This window comes from Giraffa tippelskirchi, chromosome 14 (genome assembly GCF_054371585.1).
Source record: "Giraffa tippelskirchi isolate mGirTip1 chromosome 14, T2T-mGirTip1v1.2.pri, whole genome shotgun sequence".
In the NCBI taxonomy this organism is placed as follows: domain Eukaryota; kingdom Metazoa; phylum Chordata; class Mammalia; order Artiodactyla; family Giraffidae; genus Giraffa; species Giraffa tippelskirchi.
The window spans coordinates 63,020,466-63,041,456 of NC_137288.1; the positions used below are offsets into that span (position 1 = coordinate 63,020,466).

Below are 20,991 nucleotides of genomic sequence, written 5' to 3' on the forward strand. Positions count from 1 at the left end.
TTCTATGAACACATTTGTTACAGCTGCTTAGAAATCTTTGTCTGCTAAGCCCACAATTTGGACTCAATTAAATTTCATTTCTATGCCTGCTTTTATTCCTGTGTATAGGTCAGATTTTCCTCTTTTTATCAGAAATGACAACTACATGGAATTTTTCCCCATTCTTTGTCCCCATTGAAGAAAAATGCTTGACATGTAATCATGATTGTGGTGAAGTTATATATGACACTACACAAAGAAAAAGGAGCCAAGGCTTTTGTATCCCAAAGTTTAAGTTCCTTTAGTTAGAGGAATTTGAGTAAAATGGTTGGTAGAAACAGAAGAAAAAAGAAAGGTCTTCCATGCCTACTCCCAACTGTACTAGGAAAAAAATCACATGGGTGGAAAGGAAAAGAGGAGGGATGATAAGAGAATGATTAAAGAGGGGAAATGTAGGCTCTTTGAAAGAGGGTTATCTGGGACCTGATTCAACAACAGGATGCTCAGAGGGTAGGGAGAGGGGAGAAAAAACCATCAGTGACAGTAATGAATGTCTGTAGAATGGGCCTATGTGGACAGAGACCTAAACAAATATGAAGAGTTTCACTGGAGTAGAAGTTACAGAAAGATATCTATGCCTCGGCCTGCTCTGGTAGTAGCTCAGGTGTTAACAGACTGAGAAGCCTCTGGGCAAGGAGATGGACTACCCCAAGAGTGACCTGTGTGTACCGATGGCTGAGGATAAAGATAGGGAATGTCAGTCTCACAGTGTTCTTATTTATATAGATAACTCAAGGGAAGATATACCATAATACCTTAGCCCTATGCAAGTCCCTAAAATATAGAAGCAGCCAGACATTCCTGCAGTAGGAGGACTTTGAATGCAAAATAATTTCAATATAGAAAAATGAAGGAACCTTTTTGTACACATACAAGAATAACCAGGAAAACCTAGCAAAGAAGAATAATGAGATGGACATAATTCAACCATAAATCAAAATGTATAGCCCTTATATTTAAAACAATGTGATGTTAGCACAGGAGCAGACAGACACACCATGGGGGAGAAAAAATCAAAATAATAGACTCAATTGTGTATAGAAATCTAGTATGTAATACGAACAACCTCTCAATCAAAGAGTTAAATTATATTTTTAGTAAGTGATTCTGAGATAAGTAAATATTCATATTAGAGATATCAAGTTGGATCCATTTCTCACATTCCACACAAGGAAAATTCCAAGTGGATTAGGTATTTCAATGCTTAAAAAAAAAAAAGTACCAGGAGAAAACATGGTAAAATGGCTGAATTCCTTTACTCCTGGGGAAATGCAAAACTTTTTCCTAATCATAAAAAAATACTACCTGTGGAAAATAAAAAGAAAAGTAACAGACTGAGATACAGTGTTTGCAATTTATAGTACAGATTTAAAATTAACATACTTAATATATAGAAAACTAAAAGCAAGAAACATACCAACAATTCAGTATTTTTAAATGGGAAACAATAGGCCACAAATATCACAGAAAAATGAAATGAAAGTTACCCCTACACATATAAAAATATAACCAATACTTCTCATATTAAGAAAAATACCAATGTAATGTACAATAAATTAAAATTTTTTTCTTCTGGTTAATAATGGTGCTGCAATTTCTCACCACATTGTAATATATTTCTTTTATAGTACTCAACACATGAGAATTGTGTTATAATTAGCTGAGATGGAGATTTTTAAAAAGTCGTTCCCTACCCCCATATTCTTCACCTTACCAAGGGCAAGATTGCTTATCTTTTCCTCTTTAGTTCTTAATGGAGTGTAATTACCTGATTTGTGCCTTATCTGATTGAGCCCCCTATTCAAATGTTTAGCAGAATCATGACTGCTACCCAGAGAACCAGCCTCACTTATTCTATCCCCAACTCTCTAGTAAGATGCAGCAAAATGTAGTGAGCAAATGCGTAGCTTTGCAGCCAGATTATTTAGGTTCAGCTCCTGCTTCTGCAACTTACAGCTGTGTCTTTGGGCAGGATACTCATTCCCTCTGTTTCTGTTTCCTTTAAATGGTGATGTAAGTAAAGATAGTAACCTGCCCGCAGGGTTACTGTGAGGACTAAATGATTTGTTCTACCTAAAACTCTCACAGCAGTTCCACCTTGTAAGTTTAGGAGTCACGTACGTATTTTCTACCACTATTTTAATCAAGGAAATAGCACTTCATTTGAATCCAATGAGATTGGAGAGAATCTTGAGAAAAGATGATAGAAGGGAATATATTAGGCTGAGAAGGCAGGAACCCCCTTTTCTATTTTTAGCTCCTTGCGTCCCGTGACAACGCTGTGACACAATCACTGTCACATAGTGCAGCCCCCAGTCTCATCCCCGCCCTTCCTGCCCAAGGTCTAGACCACACGTCTCCCCACTGTCTCCTTACTTATCTCTTGTGGTCAGAATGACCAGTGAGCATTTAGACAGGGGTTATTTTGAAAGGCTTCCAAGTTTTTCAAAATTGTACTGAATAAATCAGAGAAATTGTTGAAGTGATTGGGACACCGTGCTATAGCTCGGCATTTGTCACCATGCAACAAAACAGTGCCACTGTATATAATCCCTTGGCGGCATTTTGGGCAAACCAAATTTTGGTCCTTGTGATCTACCAAGAATGGATGGGGACTAGGACGTCAAATTCTCTAAAATTTCCATCCTTTCAAAAATATTAAAGGTAGTAATGACGATAATAGCAATAATATTAGCTGACATGAAAAACTAATATTTTCTTAATTATACACAAAGTGTGATTAGAGGCATATTTAGAAAAAAACATTATTGTTGATCTCTAACAAAAATATTAACAAGTTTAGTCAGCTCACTATGAAAATACGGTTTCAAGCTGAGTCTCCTACTCACCTTCCGTTATTATCTGTGTGATTCTGTGCTTGCACGCTCACTCATGTCTACTCTTTGCAAAACTATGGACTATATATAGTCCATCAGGCTCCTCTGTCTGTGGGATTCTCCAGGCAAGAATACTGGAGTGGGTTGCCATGCCCTCTTCCAGGGAATCTTCCTGACCCAGGGATCAAAATTATGTCTCTTACATCTCCTACATTGGCAGGCAGGTTCTTTACCAGAAGCACCACTTGGAAAGCTCCTGGGAAACTCCATCACTAAGACTCTTCTATATAGAAAACTTGGAGCTACCTTCTGGCTGGATCCATTGATGAGTCATGCCTCTGTAACAATCTGTAATAATAAGAAGGATCTGCAGAAACTCGCTGGGACCCAGAATCCTTCTCAGATCATATGTCTAATATTCCTCTTGTACATGTAACCTTTAGTCCAGAATTATAAATACCTACTCATTTTAAAGACACAGAGTTGGAATCAGTTATTTTATTTCTGACAAACCCTCAGAGAAAACAAGAAGCCACACAGTCTGGAGGAAGTAGTCGGTATTGAGATTGGATTGACCTCTGAACAACTGAGCTATCAATGGACAGAGTGCCTTTAAAATATTTTATTAAATTAACTCATAGGGCAATCTGAATTAATGTGTTTTTGTCATGGGTTTTTATATTAATTCTTTATAGTAGATATTGTTATTATGAGTTTACATAGAAGGAAATTGAAGCTTAGAAAGGTATAGTGTCTTTCACTGCTTGCGTGGGCAGTAATGATGGGCAATCCTGGGCAATCTTAAATCTTCAATTAGAAGACTGAGTGAAGTGATTCCAGTAAGAAGTGATTTTTTTTTTTTTTCTTGTGAGTGAATTTATCTTATCTGAATCTTACTGTTATGGGTAGAATTGTGTCCCCCACATAAGATATGTTTGAGTCCTAACCCCAGTACCTGACTATGACCTTGTTTAGAAATAGTCTCTCTGCACATGTAATCAGGTTAAGATGAGGTCATGCTTGGTTAGGATAGGCCCTAGTTCAGTGTAACTGATGTCCTTATAAGGAGAGACACAGATATACATGGAGGAAAGCATGGTATGTGAAAATAGAGACAGGAATTGGAGTGATGCAACTGTAAACTAAGATTGCCACCCCAAGAAGCTAAGAGAAGGACATGATAGCCGATTCTTCCCTATATCTCTGAGAGAACACAGCACTGATTTTTGGATTTCTAGCCTGTGAGACAAAATAAATTTCTGTTGTTTTTAGACCATCTCAGTTTGTGGGACTTTGTTACAGCAGCAGTAGGAAAACAGTGCACATATTCCTTCAACAAATATGTGTTGAGCAACACATATAGGTTTGAGCAGCAACAGGTAAGAAGATGCATTCATGAGCCAAATTTCCTAGGTCCAGTCAGATCCTGATTTTCTCACTAACTATTGTTAACTTTGGGGTTAATCTCTATATGACTTATAGTCAGCCTTCCTTATCCCCTGCACCCACAGATTCAGCCAATCACAAACTGTGTAGTACCACAGTATTTACTGTTGAAAATACCTGCATATAAGTGGACCCACCACAGTTCAAACTCACATTATTCAAGAGTGAAGTATAATTGCAAGATGTATTAACCTCTCTGCGTTTCAGCTATTCAAGATATTAAGAATGACTTGTACTCTTTTTCTCTAACATGAGAAAGTGAATAAAAGCATATTTTATTCAAAACAAAGAGATTATGGAGATTATCAACAAAACTAAAAGGAGACACAAACAGATACACTTAGTAAGACTTATCAATAAGAAAAAACCCAAAAATAAGAGAAATGAAAAGAGACAACTACAGACAGTATAGATTTTTTTTTAAATCTGAAGAGAATCTTTTAAACAGTTTTATGAAAGTACATTTGGCAATTTAAAGAAGAATGAATATTTTCTAGAATGTAGATGACTGATATTAATGAAAGAAGAACATCAAAAATTGAAACACATCAAAAATGAAGGCATTGAACTCATAATAAAGTGACTTCTCTGAAAGATACTAGTTACATGTGTTTTTATAAATTCATTTGGGAATTCTTGAAAATAAAAATGATGATTTTGGAAAAAGAGAATTGAACAGGATAGTACTGATAAGAAAGTTGGTCTGGACAACCCAGTCAAGATAATCACACACAGTTTCATTTTTTGAGCAGTGATACATGTGTTCTAAATCAAATACAAGCGAACTGAGTTAAATAGAATATACAAATATTACTAGTTCAGTTCAGTTCAGTCGCTTAGTCATGTCCTACTCTTTGTGACCCCATGGACTGCAGCATGCCAGGACTCCCTGTCCATTGCCAACTCACAGAGTTTAATCAAACTAGTGTCCATTGAGTCAGTGATGCCACCCAGCCATCTCATCCTCTGTCATCCCCTTCTGCTCCTGCCTTCAATCTTTCCCAGCATCAGGGTCTTTTCTTTTTTTTTTTTTTTATAAATTTATTTATTTTAGTTGGGGGCTAATTACTTTACAATATTGTAATAGTTTTTGCCATACATTGACATGAATCAGCCATGGGTTTACATGAGGGTCTTTTCAAATGAGTCAGTTCTTCACATCAGGTGGCCAAAGTATTGGAGATTCAACTTCAGCATCAGTTCTTCCAATGAATATTCGGGACTGATTTCCTTTAGGATGGACTGGTTGGGTCACCTTGCTGTCCAAGGGACTCTCATGAGTCTTCTCCAACACTACAGTTAAAAAGCATCAATTCTTTAGCGCTCAGCTTTCTTTATAGTCCAACTCTCACATCCATACATGACTACTGGAAAAACCATAGCTTTGACTAGACAGACTTTTGTTGGCAAAGTAATGTCTCTGCTTTTAAATATGCTGTGTAGGTTGGTTATAACTTTTCTTCCAAGGAGCGAGTGTGTTTTCATTCCATGGCTGCAGTCACCATCTGCAGTGATTTTGGAAATCACCCCCAAAAATAAAGTCTGTCACTGTTTCCACCATTTCCCCACCCATTTGCCATGAAGTGATGGGACCAGATGCCATGATCTTAGTTTTCTCAATGCTTAGTTTTAAGCCAACTTTTTCACTCTCCTCTTTCACTTTCATCAAGAGGCTCTTTATTTCTTCTTCACTTTCTGCCATAAGGGTGGTGTCATCTGCATATCTGAGGTTATTGATATTTCTCCCAGCAATCTTGATTCCAGCTTGTGCTTGCTCCAGCCCAGCGTTTCTCATGATGTACTCTGCATATAAGTTAAATAAGCAGGGTGACAATATACAGCCTTGACATACTCCTTTTCCTATTTGGAACCAGTCTGTTGTTTCATGTCCAGTTCTAACTGTTGCTTCCTGACCTGCATATAGATTTCTCCAGAGGCAGGTCAGGTAGTCTGGTATTCCCATCTCTTGAAGAATTTTCCAAAATTTGTTGTGGTCCACACAGTCAAAGGCTTTGGCATAGTCAATAAAACAGAAGTAGGTGTTTTTCTGGAACTCTCTTGCTTTTTCGATGATCCAGTGGATGTTGGCAATTTGATCTCTGGTTCCTCTGCCTTTTCTAAATCCAGTTTGAACATGTGGAAGCTCATGGTTCACGTACTGTTGAAGCTCAGCTTGGAGAATTTTGAGCATTACTTTACTAGCATGTGAGATGAGTGCAATTGTGTGATAGTTTGAGCATTCTTTGACACTGCCTTTCTTTGGGATTGGAATGAAAACTGAGCTTTTCCAGTCCTTTGGCCACTACTGAGTTTTCCAAATTTGCTGGCATATTGAGTGCAGCACTCTCACACCATCATCTTTTAGAATTGCTAATTAGTAAGTAGAAAATATGTGAAGATGGTTCCACATCAGAAAATGTAAAACAATATTAGCAGTAATGATTTTCTGGAGAAAATCTTAATAAATGAGTATATGACCACATTCTTTAAAATGTATCTTTGTTTATTAAAATCCGATTGAAAATACACTTAATGGTTAAATTTTATTATCTTTTTCCATAAAGAATTCTCACACCTTTTATGAGCTTTACTACCTTATAGTTATTGCTACTCTTTAGGGAATCTTGTATTTCTTTGTATTTCCTAATTATTTCATAGCATATACAAACTCTGTTGATTTTTATATATGGATCTTTTCTTTAGTAACCTTGCTAAATTATCTTTGTTTATTCTTTGATTGTCTATACAGAGCAATAAAGATAACTTTAGCTCCCTTTGTAATTATTATATCTTTTATGTCCTTTTCTCTTATTACTGCATGAACTAGGACCATTAGTGATGAAAAAGATAGTCAGTGGGCTCACTTCTAGTCAACAATATACTACTTAGTGGCAATTCATAGGTTGTATATTATGTATGACCAATGATCAAATAAAAGAATTCTCCATTTCATGAATAATCAGAGTGAACCAAACTAAAACCACAGAGATGCCATTTAACTCACATGACACTGAAAAATATGACAGGTCCAAGTTGTTGTGAGGATAAAGAAAATCATAAAATCACTGACAGAGGACTAAATTTAAGCAATCATTTAGAGCACCAGTTCTGAAAAAAATGTGGTCCCAGAAGCCCTGGGTTCGATCCCTGGGTTGGGAAGATCCCCTGGAGAAGGGAACAGCTGCCTACTCCAGTATTCTTGCCTGGAGAATTCCATGGACCGAGGAGCCTGGCAGGCTACAGTCCTTGGGGTTGCAAAGAGTCTTTCACTTTCAAGTGTTGTGAGGATGAAGAAAATCATAAAATCACTGACAGAGGACCAAATTTAAGCAATCTTTTAGAGCATGGGTTCTCAAAATGTGGTCTCCAGACCAGCAGAATCAGCAACACCTGGACAATTGTTAGGAAGCCAAATTTTCAGGCCTCATCATAGACCTACTGAATTAGAAACTCTGGGTGTGGGGACCCAAAGTTCTAAAAAGTCTTCCTGGCGACTTTAAAAATATGCTAGAGGATCCTGCCTTAAAAGCACTAGCTAGTAAGCTTTTTGACACTAGTTGGCAAAAATAAAGGGATAACAGTTCTACCTAAGAATAAACCCTGGAGAAACTCATATGCATCTATACATAGAAACATGAACCAAAAATTATTGTTTGTAATCATATAAATTGTAACTTTGTTGTAACTGTCCTTCAATAAAGAAAGAAAGTGAAGTCACTCAGTTGTGTCCGACTCTTTACGATTCCATGGACTGTAGCCCCCGAGGATCCTCAGTCCATGGGATTTTCCAGGCAAGGATACTGGAGTGGGTTGCGATTTCCTTCTCCAGGGGATCTTCCCGACCCAGGGATCGAACCCAGGTCTCCCGCATTGTAGGCAGATGCTTTACTGTCTGAGCTAAGAGAATGGATAAACTACAGTACAGTCAAGTAATAGACTTAAAATGAACTTAAAAATGATTAAGCTAAAGTGAGTAAATCTGGAGAAAAAATGTTGAGCTTTGCCATATAATTCCATTTACGGAGGAGCCTGGTGGGCTACAATCCAGGGATTGGCAGAGAGTCGGACATGACTGAGCCACTGAGCGCGCGCGCGCGCACACACACACACACACACACACACACACTACATAATGGGCTACTTGAGAAAGTGAAAACTTATTGAATGTTAATGTATGCTAGGTAATCTTTTAGGTGCTTTATGTGTATTTCCTCATTTATTCTTCAAGTAACTCCATGAGGTAGGAAGTGAGATTAGATCCATATTTAAAAATGAGGTAATGTTGGTACAAAAATTAAGCAACATGTATGAGGTCATGTCGATTGTAGGTGGCAGCCTGAATCCAAAACCTGGGCTCTCAGCAGTAGAGCTCATTGGTAAGAAAATGTGTCATTGATACTAAGATTCTAAGAATGTAAAATAGGACCATCTATTATTAGTAGGTAAAAAAAAAAAAGAAAGAAAATTCAGAAGAGTAGCTATCTTGGAGGAGGCAAGGAAGAGAGTAGTTCCCGGTAAGGTTTCAGCATGACTGCAAATGTTTCATTACTTTAAAAAAATTTTTGAAGCAAATAGAGCAAGATGTTAGTATTTTAATTTTGAAAAACAATTCCGTAACCAAACTTTCTCTCTGTAATGTTAAAAATCCTTAAGAATATCCCTACTAAAACATACCCCACCCCTCATCCCACAAAATCATTCTCACTTATTGTTTCAGAATGGGACTTAAAAATACATTTTTAGTTTAAGAACCCAGGAGAACTCACAAAATAACTTTTGAGTTACCCAGATCTATGACCTGAGACAAAGTCAGTGAGAGAAGCATGCCCCTGAAGAACCAGGAAGAATTTTTCAAGTAATCTACTGAGCGAGGTTAAACTATTACTAAACATTCTTGGCATGGAGATAAGCAGAAGGTTTTACTTAAAAGAACAATGGCATTCTAAATCTATTTCACTCTTATTTAAAAAATTAACATTTTATGTTTGCAGTATCCAATACAAAGGTGATGTCTGGTTTACTTCTTAGAGAAATCGGCTATCCTTAGACAATTGTTCAGAGCAAGAGATGACTTAACTTAGTGTAGTTCCTGGACACACTCGAATAGATTTCAGGCCATCTCCTATTATCACTAACTAATAGAGGTCAAGCTATTCCCACCTTCACATCACCAAATCTTAAGCAACGTGTGTCTTGCCATCAGTCACAGTCAGATGTAGGTAGAGGAAGATGAACATCATCCATTCTCCCTGTCATGTTCATCCATCACTACCTTGGGGAATTCCATAGAGCCTACGAAGGAACTGTAAGTGGTACAGAAAATGAACCTAGGATGAGAATTCAGGAGATATGTATGCTTGTCCCAACCATGTTATAAAAATAATAGAATTTTAGAATGTGAGTGTTAAAGGGACCTCATAGATCATCTCACCCAGTGCCCTGATTTTAAAGATGAGATTCAGAGTGAGGAAGTGACTTGGCCAACACCGTATACAATCCATTAGTTATCTGTTGGGAAACAAATGAACTGAAGTGAGAGGTGTTCTCACATATAGGTCCTTGGCCTTGCTAACAGAGCAGTGTGGCAGTGTGGTGAGCAACTCATAAGCTCTCACGAGCCACTTGATTTCCAGCAAATTAAAGGGGGGATACTGTGACCCACTCCATCTCCCTTCAGGTTTACTGTGGAAGTAAAACAAAATGGAGGCATTTCCACACTTTCCTCTGTTTTGCTTTTGGTCACACTTTCTGTCACTCTGTCTTTTGTCTTTCTGTTTTTTTAACTTCACGTCATAAAGGACTCTTGTCATGGTCATTTCTTTAGAAGGTCGTAAGAGGTATTCGGGCTTCCCAGGTGGTGCTAGTGGTAAAGAACCCATCAGCCAATGCAGGACACGTAAGAGACACAGGTTTGATCCCCGGGTTGGAAAGATCCCCTGCAGGAGAGCATGGCAACCCACTCCAGTATTCTTGCCTGGAGAATCCCATGGACAGAGGAGCCTGGTGGGCCACAATCCATGGGGTCGCACAGTTGGACATGACTGAAGCAACTCAGCACACACACACACAAAAGAGGTTTTCAGTCTAAACGTAGATGCCACCTAGTTCCCTCAGATTAAAATGTTCACAAACACGGAGATAATTGGAGATGTTTACCCACTATTTGCCCAACTGTTGCTTTTCCTACTCAGTCATTGTAGCAGAAGTGTGTATGTGTGTGTATGTGTGTGTGTGTGTGTGTGTGTGTGTGTATTTGGGGTGGACAGTGTAGAGGCTGTCTGAGGCAGGGGACATTGCATGAAGTACCCACAAAGAGGCAATAGCAGTTTGGAAAACTGCCTAAGAAGGAGAGAGTGGTGGGAAGTGGAAAAGCAGACTTCCAATTTTATAATTTGAGCACAGGATAGCTCTGACTAAATCAGTCTTACAGAGATTAAAACAAGATACTATGTATATCTGAAAACTTCCCCAGTGGCTAAGTGGTAAGGAATCTGCCTATGATGCAAAAGACGCAGGAGACCCGGGTTCGATCCCTGGGTGGGGAAGATCCCCTGGAGGAGGGCATGACAACCCACTCCAGTTATCTTGCCTGGAGAATCCCATGGACAGAGGAGCTTAGAGGGCTACAGTTTGTAGGGTCGCAAAGAGCTGGACACGACTGAAGCGACTGAGCACCCACCCATCTGAATGTTTCAGGCTATCTTTTCTACCCAAACCCAATTCCATGCAACATCTTCACATATGATCCAGAAACATCTCCTCAGCATCCTTCTTGTGTTATAATGGAATATGGTGCTTCTTGAAAACAAGGCTGATACAAGCCTTGAAGGATGCTAGATACCCCTGTCGCTTGTCACTAGCAGAACTGAGCTCCAATTTAGCCCTTTCCACCTGCCCCAGTTACCATGGGGCCGCAGCACAGGTCTGCACTTTTCAAACTGGGGATCCTACTCTTGTTGTTTAATTAGGGCCAGAAGGCCACAGAATGAATATTCATGGATGTTAATTTTAGTTGGAAATTTAGGGGAAATATTAAGTTATGTAACAAGCAGTTTAAAATATATCCACATAAAGTGGACATATCCTAGAGTAGAATGCAAAAGCTGCATGCTTTGGGGAAAAACAGTAACTCCAAGAAATTTCTTATGAGCTTGTGTTTTAGGTGATCTCATAGGCTCTGTGGCCGTGCCTTTGTTGTCTGTGCTGCAAAGGAGAAGTGTCCCTAATCACTTCCCCTGTCATGTACGGGGCACTGGATGAGCGTTATCCTGTGGGAGGAGCTGTGACCAGGGGGAGATAGAGATGGTTTTCCTGGGCTGAAGTCAGATACCATACAGGAACAAGACCGAAGGTCGTCAGCCAGCAACTGCAGCTAGAGGTGTGAGCCTCAGTCCTGAATGGGGACCTCCGCGGTGCTCACGGGACCCACCACATCCGGTGTCATGGCTGCCTCCCGTCTCACCACAAACTACCCGAGAGGAATACAGGACTCACTGTGGGTCTGATATGCAAATACACATAAAGTGTTTCCAGTGAGAACCGTCTAGGGTCTTCAAGGGTTGCCAGTGTGGATTAAATTCGGAAGCAAGTAAACACAGGTAAAGTCTTTTTCACACACCACCGAATAAGATCATTTTCCAAAATTACCTTTCTCTTCAACTCCCTTCCTTTTCCCCTCAAACGAATTATTTCCATTTCAGAGTACCAGAATTTGCACTTAATGACTGAGATATTTGGGTGAGAAAAGCCTTTCCTCTCTTTATGTATGTATTCGCCTGTGTAATATAAGAGGCATAAAATTGATCCTGCTAGTTAGAATTCATTATAATACCCTTCAGGGCTAAAAATGTCTCAACCAAACAATCCTATTTTCTTTTTTTTAAAAACAGGCTATTTCATCAGTTTTCTTCCAGGAGAGAGAAAGGAGGAAAAAGTACTTGAAAATGTCTAAAATGTTTTATTTACGTAAAAGCCTAATATTTTAAGGTTAAAAGGATTTGAGGCTCTGTCTTTATTTTTTTAATTTGGAAAGTTCAAAAGCGTAATATTTAAAAAATCATCAAAGGGCACTCAGGTGTGTGCTCAGGTGTAACTCACTCACCTGATGCTAAATGCTGGTGTGAGGGCTGTCTTTGTACAAGTATTGCCACTTTTACTCAACCTCATCACAACCCTGAGATTACTCTTTTCTCTTTTTCCTACTCATTTAGGAGACTAGAGCAGGGTAAGGAGGGGTGAACTTGGAGATAAGTGACAAAGCAAAACCAAATATTAAAATATTAAGAAAGATAAAAAGAGGGTCTGAGATCAAAAAATGGTAATATACCATGAACTAAGAGGCAGAGAAAATTAGCTTATATGCACCTGCCACCAGGAGAAAGGAAGGGGATGTGAGAGAGAAAAAGAATGAATGTTATAATAAAAACTTAAAGAAAGGAAAATCATCATCACATTTATTTGGTGTTACTTGGGGTTTCATTCAGATGCAGAAAGTAATCATTTTGAAAGAGACAACAAGAGAAATAAATTTTGGAGAAAACACACATGAAAATAAAAACAATTATTGAAAGTAAGCTATTACATGGATTTTGACTTAAATCTAATCTACTTTTCACTCTTAAAATTTTAAAATCATCCTTAGGAAATAAAAAGATATTGGCTTTTATTTAGCAACCTCAGTTCTTTGTTTCCAGTTCCCAGAGAGAAATCATTAATACTACAGCTAAAAGTAAATGAATCTCCTTATTTATTGTCCCTTGAGGCCCAAGCAGTGATGAACATTTTAAGACACTCCCTCAGTCAGCAACTGCTGTGAGACAAATGAGACCAAAAAAAAAAAACAAAAACAGAACAACAAACTTAGGGTCTGTGTGAGTTTGTAGTGTGTCCGCTTAGGTAACCTTGAACTGTGTTTCCCAGAGTTCCCTTTGTTGTGTCATTCTAGGTCAGTGGGGGCCACGAGAGATGTTTTGCTGCAGAGGGGAAGGCGGAGAGGAAGACTCCGTGTTTGTGTGCTGGGAAGGTGGCCATGGAGTAACAGCACAGCCATGCCATAGCCTATCTCCTGGGTCACCTTGCTTCCTGGGCTGGGGCCTCTCCAGCCAGATGCATGTCAGCTCTTTCTGTAGGGCACCCCAAGCATCTAAGGTGAAGCCTTCCAGGAATAAGCAACTGATGCAAGTTTCAGTCAGTCCTCACCATTCACCCTCACAGGTTCAGTGTGTCTTTGCTTCCCTGTCTTTGTCCTTGCCTTCTTTTCCCAGGTGCCTGCTCTTGAACGAAGAGCTTTATTTGGGGTCCTAGCAATTGAAATTTGGGAGACACAGGTTTGGGTGAAACTGAAAGAGTGTTCTGGGGAGAGAAAACTTTACAGGCTTATAAAGGCAAAAGCCACAAGGTTGTTAAAGTTGTCTTGCAAGAATTATGGTTGGCTCTATCACAAAAGGGAAATATTTTCCCGTAAGGAATAGGTAATCCTGAGTTATTTAGGTAAGGATTTAATAAGGACCTTGAAATTCTGGAATTTTGTACAGATGTTCTGGATTGCCTTTGTTAAGACAGTAAATGGTTGGAAGTTGAGACTACCTCCAGGCTGAGGTTGGGCAGAAGCTCCACTTCCTTAGTGGCCTCCTGGCTCCATTTGCCAGAGGGCTGTTAGCTACACTGACTCCATTTTCATTTTCCTTGCACACTGCTCTGTGGATATCAGCGCTAGATATGCAAACAGCAGCCTCTCAATGTGTCACCAGCTTTTACAACTGTTCAAGGTAAAAGCCCTGAAATGTCCTTTCCTTTTCCATTTTACTTTTCAACTACAACAGTTTTTAAATGTCTGACTCAGTCTTTACTGAGAAAGAATTTTGGACTGGAAGTGGTTCTAGAGGTAAATTGGTGACAAGAAAGTCTGAGGAAGAGGTATGTGGGTAAATCTCACTAAATAGACGAAGAATATATATAAGCTTGTTTCCAATGTGAATGGTCACAAAAGAGCAAGGAGGATCTTCATAATCAGGTTGGTAAGATGGCTTATCCTGTGGACATCAATCGGCCTATTTGCCTGGTTACCCCATTCTTCCCATCAGTTCAGTTTGGTTGCTCAGTCACGTCTGACTCTTTGCAACCCCATGGACTGCAGCATGCCAGGCTTCCCTGTCCATCACCAACTCCCGGAGCTTGCTCAGACTCATGTCCATCAAGTCAGTGATGCCATCCAACTACCTCATCCTTTCTTCCCATAGAAGAACCATCTCATCTCATCTTCTCATCTCAGCCATCTCATTTCATTCTTCCCATAGGTTCATGAAAAATGTGGTTGTGGTAGTAGGGATGGTCATTCCTTAGATAGCAAAATGATTTTCCCACTTACCAAGGTCAGGGGCTGAATTCACTGCTAAGCTTCCCGTCTTCCAATAATAAATATGAACACTGAGCCCCAGCGAGAGTAGCATTCTCTAAGTAGATAAACCAGCTACGTGGCAGAAACTTGATTATATGGGGTTACTGCCATCATGGAAGGAGTGGCACTTTGCTGTCCTTGAAAGAGATGCTCTGGATATCGATTTCCTTCTCTGCTCATCATGCTTCTGCCACCAATATTCCTGAACTTATGGAATGTCTTACTGTCATGGTATTTTCACACCATTGATTCTATTTGTGGCACTCATGTAAAAATAAATGAAGTATAGCAATGTGCCCATGATCGTGTAATTCACTGGTCTTATTGTATTCCCCATAACTCTGAAGCCTGTGGAAAACAAAACAACCTAATACAGTCAGGATGGCTAATGGTGTAGACTCTTTAGGAGTAAATATTTGAGTTTACCAGGCAAGGAAGCAGAACCAACTATGGTGCTTAAAGCAATGGGAATAAAAAATGGATAATAGAAGAAGGTAATAAAAAATACTGGCTGTAACTATGTGACAAATTTCAGAAACATGAGAAGTTTGTGTAAATTTTGGTCGGGGCTTGATTTTTCTCAGATGGACTTGCTCATCCATCTCTGATCCGCTGGCATTTTGGCTGGGACTTGAAGCTCTGCTCCATGTAGTCATTCATCCTCCAGCAAGCTGAGTTCACTGTGTCCTCACAGAAATAACAGGATTCTAAGTTGAGCAGGAGAGAGACTCGAAGAGTATAGGGCTGTATTATGATTTTAACCACCCCAGATCCAGAGAAGGTAGGGGCAACCAAGTTTCAAGACAAAAGGTAGAGATACAAGGAGGCACTTCATTGTGGCTTTGAATGAAGTTAGTCCACCATGAAAGCTTTATAGCTTATGGAGGACACCAGGATGTGATAAATTATATTGTTCTTGCAGAAAGTCTGAAAAATTTGTTAAAGCCTTAGCTCCTTAGGCCATGCTTCACCTCCTTGGAACTTGCTTCATATTTCTTACTCTGTAACAGAGAATTCAAACAAATTTTTCCAGTGTCACCTTTGCATCTCCAGTTTTAACACTTCATGGTATCTGATGTTTGATGGCATTTTCCTAATTACCCCAGGTAGTGAAAACAGGAACCTTGGGAATATTTGGGGGTATCAGCCTCCTCAGGGTTACCTCAAATAAACATATTACCTAAATAAATTTTCTATAGATTCTATGCAACTGTGGTCTTAAAAACAAATCCTCTAATCATTTTCCCATTTACCTAATTTTAACAATATGAACTTGCCAACTTTTAACCTTTTTTGACCTGCAAAAATGGTGATGTCATATAGCCGAATGCAGAAACTACTGAAAATTTTGATTTCCTCCCTTTAGCACAAGTGTCCGGAAGGTGTCTCCTGGTGTTTAACACACCCTGAAACCTCCCATCTTCATATACATCTTTCAGATACAGTGCTCCTCATCCCTGGCCTGCTCAGCGGGCCAGCTCAGACATTTCAGAGATTGAAACATTTCCATTTTCAGAACGGAAAGATAACAAGAGGGAGCTCCTAAGCAAAGAAGGCAATGAAATCTCTCTTCCTCCTGTGAAAATGTCAATGTCCCCTGGGGGTAGCCATTCATTTTATTCTTTAATTGTGTTTGAGCTATAGTAGAATAACAGTCTAATACTTAAGGCAGTTTAAGATGTAAATCTTCCTATTGAGTCATTTCCATGTGTGAGCACCTTATAAAAATCTTTATTATTTTTAAATTGCATTTGTAATTATAATTTGCCTACCACTTGGGAAGTGAAATAGATGAATGAGGATATGTGTGGAGGTAAATTCCAGGAATGGGGTGGGGATAATAGGAACAGGGAGTGTGTATTTTCTCTTTTTGCCTCCCTTCCCCCATCTTTCCTCCTCCCAGCCCCATTAACTTTCTCTATGCTCTTCAGTAAAGAGAGACTGAGATCAAGTATGTTATATTTCTGGTGATGTATACAAGCCAGGAGTATATATTTATAGTGCGTCACTATAGAAATACACATTGGACCATAACGTATTTGAGCCAGGGAGGAAACTTAACAGTGTGTAGGTTGACCACAAAAGTCCCTTGATACTTGATTTCTCTCCGAGTGCTCCCTCGCAGTGTGAATAGTCACATTAGTCCAATAGTCCATTCTATTTGAGGCATTTCTGATAATGAATAGTTTTCCCAAATGAGCCAAAATCTGCCTCCCTGACATTTTCATTCACTGGTCCTATTCTTCCCCATTACAAGGCTGTTCAGAAAAAAAATTTAATTTCCATTGCATAGCACAGAGTTAGGAATTGTGGTTTTGTGTGAGTGTAAATTGGAAAAGACTATATGCAAATATGTGCTATTATTATTGTTTCACATGAAAAAATCAAGTAATTGAAACCAACTATCAAATCAATGAATGGAATAATTTATTTAAAAATGACCTAAGCTTCTCCCTATAATTAAATTCCTAATTTAGAGAAATATTACCCAAATGCTAGTCATTCATACTTAATTGAAAGTAGTATTTTTAGAAGCAGTTTCTAGAAGTGTAAGTTGAGTTTTACTTTTTCAAAGAGAAATTGAATAATGAATATAAGTTTTACAAATAGATCCATAATGTTCAATTAAATGTTAATCTAAATTATGTTTATTTTATGTAATTTATCTTATAAAATATGATTTATATACAACTATTTATAAATATTTTCATTAGTAAAATTAAGCATTTATGTAACCAAATAATTTTTTTCAACACTTTATCTTTGTTATAAGTGGCTTATCAAATATGCCGTTCATATCTTCCTATCAACCTGTAGTTTTGTACTAGGTAATGTGCTAATCAAGAAAAGATTCAAATGATGTAAGAACTGATATTATATGATTCTTCTTATTCTATACTATATTCTTCTGGAAGCTCATCTGAATATCAGCTAGTTTATTTTTGATATTTTACCCCATTTGTCCTTATTTATCCTTATAATCACACTACAGTGTTATTAGATCCAGGTTATATGTCTAAAAACTGAGTGGTTATGTCAGAGAAAGACTAGGTCATTAGCCCAAGACCAAATAATCAGAGACTGACTGAGCAAGGACTGTTTGACCCCATTCCACTCTGCCTTGAGTCCTACTCAAAGTCCAAATTGCTTACCTGGCTTTGGTTTCCAAGTCCTTCAGACAGGCTTCCTAGCAACACCAGTGTGTTTTTTAAAATCCTTAAGGAGTTGTTTGCATTGCTTTAGCAGACACACAAATGAAGAACAGTTTCCACTCTTGGTCTTTGCAAATAAGCCTCATTGCTTTCCTTGGATGGGAAAGGCCATTTAGAGCTTACACCCCTATCCTATGAAGTGGGCTGGTCTGTGGAAGTGCCCTTGGCTGCTAATGGCTGCTCAGTGTCCTTACTCCCACCCCACTGCTGTTTTATTTCTCTCTCTACCCTCTTCTTTAGGAAAACACCTTGTTTGAATTAAGTCCTTCTGTTGCCTTTCCTCAGGTTCTCATCCAGTCTGCTGCACTAACTTCCCTGAAAGACTTCTAGCCTTCCCTGCCCAGTCCTTGCTCCAGAATGCCACCAGGGTGAGTTTTAAACTAATCAGGACATTTCCTTTGCTTAACTCTGCTTTTCCCAACCCCTGGAATGAGCTGTCTGTAACTTGCTGTGTAAAATTTGCTTAGCACTAAAATTGTTTCGCTAATCGGCTGGCTTCCGGCTACCTTCTCAGAACCATCTTCTCTGCGAAAGTCCTCCCATATCCTCCACACCATCTATGCTGAACTCTGCCAAGGTTCCTATATTAGTAATCGTATTAGTTTCCTGCAGCTGCTGTAGCAAATTGCCACCCTTTTGGTGGCTTAAAATAACAGAAGTATATTTGTTCACAGTTCTGGTGACCAGAAATCCAAAATCAGTGCCACTAGGCAGAAATCAAGGTGTCAGAAGGGCCACACTCTCTCTGGATGCGAGAATCTATGCTTTGCCTTTCCCAGTATCAGGTAGCCGCCAGCATTCCTTGACTTGTAGCCACATCACTCCTCTCTCTGCCTCAGTGGTCACATTGCCTTCTCTTCTGTGTATATTGAATTTCCTTCTGATTTCCTCTTTCATAAAGATACTTGTGATTCCATTTAGGACCCACCTGGTAGTCCAAGAGAATCTGAGCCCCCACTTCCCACAAGGATCCATAACTTAATCACATCCTGCAATGTCTTTGCCATATAACATTCATAGGTTCTGGGGATGAAGATGTAGGCATATCTTTGGGGGCCATCAATTAGCCTACTACAGTTATCTATTGCTGGGTAGCATATTGTCCCCCAGTTTTAGAAGCTTAAAACAACAATATCATATATTACCTCATAGTTCCTGTGAGCCAGGAATATGGGTGTCGCTTAGTTTGGGCCTCTGGCTCAGAGTCTCTCATGAGACGACATCCAGGACAAGACTTAATTTGGAAAGACCCATTTCCTGGTTGACCTCCGTGGTTGTTTTAGTTTTCAGTTCCTGTGAGTGGTTGGACCACAGCCTCAGTTCCTCGCTACATATTCCTCTTCTTAGACCACCTCACGTCATGGCAGCTTGCTTCACCTGAGTGAGCAAGTTAGGGGGTAAAAGGGGGCCATCGAGAGAGTGCAAGCAAGAAATAAGTCAGTCTTTTTACCCCAGTCATGGTATTTGAGTCCTGTCACTCTTTCCGTGTTCTGTTCATAAAGAGAAAGTCACTGGGTCCACCCTAGATCAAGGGAAGGGGGTTCCACAGGGGCAGGAACACTAGGCAGTCTGGTCAGAACTTGCCTGCCTCGGCTCTCCAGACATGGCGGGCCCCGTCACTATGGCGTGTGTTTTCTCCTGACTCTTGTTCAAAGCTGTCTGCGTGTAGAATTCTTCCGTCTGCTTCCACTCTGATCTCAAATATCATCCCGAAAGTGAAGTGTATCCAAACAATACTTGGTATCCCACAGTACTTGATACAAAGCACCTTTGTATCACCTGCGTCTGTGGACACATTTGACTGTCCCAGGAAGCTGAGGGTTCTTGGAGGTCATGGGCGCTACCATCTTTCTCCAGGGCCCTCGGTGTCTTCCTCACAGTGAGCGACACTTATTAAATATTGTTCTGAATATTAGTTATTTTCACAACTGCATAATTCAGTGCTTATTTGATTGAAATATGGTCACTGAATTTCATTATTCATAAGGAAAGTACACACACGCACTCACATACACACATGAAGCACCAGAAGAGCTTCTCTGATTCTGTGAGCCCTGATCAGAGAACAACTGTCGAATGGTAAAGGCAAGATTCCCTAATACACTGCTTTTCAATTTGATATATAGAGGTTATTCTCCAAGCTCCAAACCTTTGATTAAATTGCCATAAGAACTCGTCATCTACCAATAGTGTCCAATTGCAAAATAGCTCAAAAACCCACTGAGTAAGCAAACTGACTCACAAAATTCACGGACCTTATGTTTATATGATTTGTTCATAGGAGAGCTCCTCAGGCTTCACTTCATTCTAAGGCCTTTTATTCTTATTTTACAGGCAACATGACATAACAGAAATGATAGGGACAGAATGAAGGGACAAAATCGGTAATTAAATAGTTAATCCCACCAGGACATTGTAAGTAGAAAGATATGGGAGACCCCATGAATTAATGATTCCTCAAGAAAGCAGGCTTGCTTAGCAACAAAACCATGGAACAGAAGCACAGGACATGCCGCAAGACCATAAAACAAGGGTGGCAGGAGACCCACATGAGTTAGGAACCCAAGCCTGGGTCTTGGTGCCAGCAACCGGCAATAGATGCGAAATAAATATTAATTTAAGCATTTCTGAAATACTTCCCCAGCTATTTAATAGCTTCTCAGGGGAAAGCCTCTGCATCAGTTAAAGCAAAACAAGACCAAGTGAAAAAGGAAAAATGGGGCATGCAAAATAAATGACCTAAGTCCATCTCTTATCTTCGAGAAGGTGCCGCCCAGTGAGCTCAGTAAGTCAATGATCCCTAGGACATGCTCTCTGCACATAAAAAACAATAATTTGTGGACCTGGCTTGACCACCCAAGGACAAGAAAACTCCCCTGCCCAACCTGGAGGAGGAGCTAATGATGAAAACGTGACCTCTACTCAAGAAAGACAAAGAAGGTCCTCTCCCCCTACCCACGTTTCCTTTGATTATATAAAACTGTAGCCCAGTAAGTTCCCAGGGCATGTCATTTCTCACCCACCTGCTTGGAAACCTCACAAGTATCCTATTGTAATAAAT

The 20,991-nt window shown here is 39.5% G+C and overlaps 1 protein-coding gene across 1 annotated transcript in view; it reads left to right on the forward strand.

Moving 5' to 3' along the window:
* DCC (DCC netrin 1 receptor) overlaps positions 1-20,991 on the forward strand; it is a 1,991,552-nt gene that overhangs the window by 580,001 nt on the left and 1,390,560 nt on the right. The window contains exon 7 of the mRNA XM_081562140.1: positions 18,216-18,298. The gene's annotated coding sequence lies outside the window, so the exon portion shown is untranslated. The remainder of the gene's footprint in view (positions 1-18,215; positions 18,299-20,991) is intronic.